The 1,413-nt window shown below is 47.9% G+C and overlaps 1 pseudogene; it reads left to right on the forward strand.

Annotated features, from left to right (window-relative positions):
• Positions 1 to 446: 446 nt before the first annotated feature.
• On the forward strand, positions 447 to 564 carry LOC126254018 (5S ribosomal RNA; annotated as a pseudogene).
• The last annotated feature ends 849 nt before the right edge of the window (positions 565 to 1,413 follow it).

Here is a 1,413-nt window from a genome sequence, read left to right on the forward strand (position 1 = left end):
GAATTTGTCACGATATGCCTTTCGAGGACATCCAACAAGTATATCAATCAGTTCCCGCATAAAGGCCAAAGGCGGATCAACACGTTTTTGACTTATTCAATTTTTAACGCTCTTTCTCTTGAATAAATCATCCAATTGTTCTGAAGTTGCAATCATTTGGCTGGCTCTGAGCACTGTGGGACTCAACATCTTAGGTCATAAGTCCCCTAGAACTTAGAACTACTTAAACCTAACTAAGGACATCACACACACCCATGCCCGAGGCAGGATTCGAACCTGCGACCGTAGCAGTCCCGCGGTTCCGGACTGCAGCGCCAGAACCGCTAGACCACCGCGGCCGGCTGCAATCATTTGTTTGTCTGTACATGTACATCTACGGATTTCTGTCCCATTCGGATAACTTCTTCATAGAGTTCTTATTTCATAGAGTGTGTATATCCATGGCGGCCAACGGCCTTGCCGCAGTGGTAACACCGGTTACCGTCAGAGCACCGAAGTTAAGCGCTGTCGGGCTGGGCTAGCACTTGGATGGGTGACCATCCGGTCTGCCGAGTGCTGTTGGCAAGCGGGGTGAACTCAGACCTTGTGAGGCAAACTGAGGAGCTACTTGATTTGGAAGTAGCGGCTCCGGTTTCGGAAACTGACATACGGCCAGGAGAGCGGTCTGCTGACCACATGCCCCTCCATATACGCATCCAGTGACGCCTGTGGGCTGAGGACGACACGGCGGCCGGCCAGTACCGTTGGGTCTTCATGACTTGTTCGGGAGGAGTATATCCATGGCGCCTGTAGCATCCTTGTATCGCAGTTGTCGTCTCGATCTGATTCAGAAATACTTTACATGATCAATGCTTATCCATCAGGAGCCGATGATGGTTTATGAAAGCCTATCACAGAAAACTGTTCCTCTGCTCTCGGGAATACCAGCCTCCGAGCCTCCAACAGACCGTACAAACCATCGCATTCACTTCTTGGAACACCAAAATATCTGGGACTACATTTCTAGCGTAAACTAAAGTAAAGAACCGCTTACAAAAAGCCCGCCGTTGATGACTGCAAGTGACAGGCTGAGCAGCGAAAATATGCACTTCCACCGTCATTCAGAGCTAAAAACGCCTTACCCAACCACACTTTAATTTTTGCTACTTTCTTTCGACTTCTGCGATTCTAAATTTTATCATTCCCGAAATTCCGTAGAATGCCATGCTCCTCACATCGCATTTCACATCCCCCTGCCCTCCTGTACACGAATTCCTTACTAGCTTATTGAGATCTCACCCCACTTCAAGTTGCTATGATATTTGTGGACACGCTACAAATCACATAAACTTATTCGGGTAAGGGTCCTTACTCCTCATCCAACCTAAGCCTCAGACGGACCTTAATCAATTCGTCATTTTTATTCAACACATG

This window comes from Schistocerca nitens, chromosome 4 (assembly GCF_023898315.1).
Source record: "Schistocerca nitens isolate TAMUIC-IGC-003100 chromosome 4, iqSchNite1.1, whole genome shotgun sequence".
Taxonomy (NCBI): Eukaryota; Metazoa; Arthropoda; class Insecta; order Orthoptera; family Acrididae; genus Schistocerca; species Schistocerca nitens.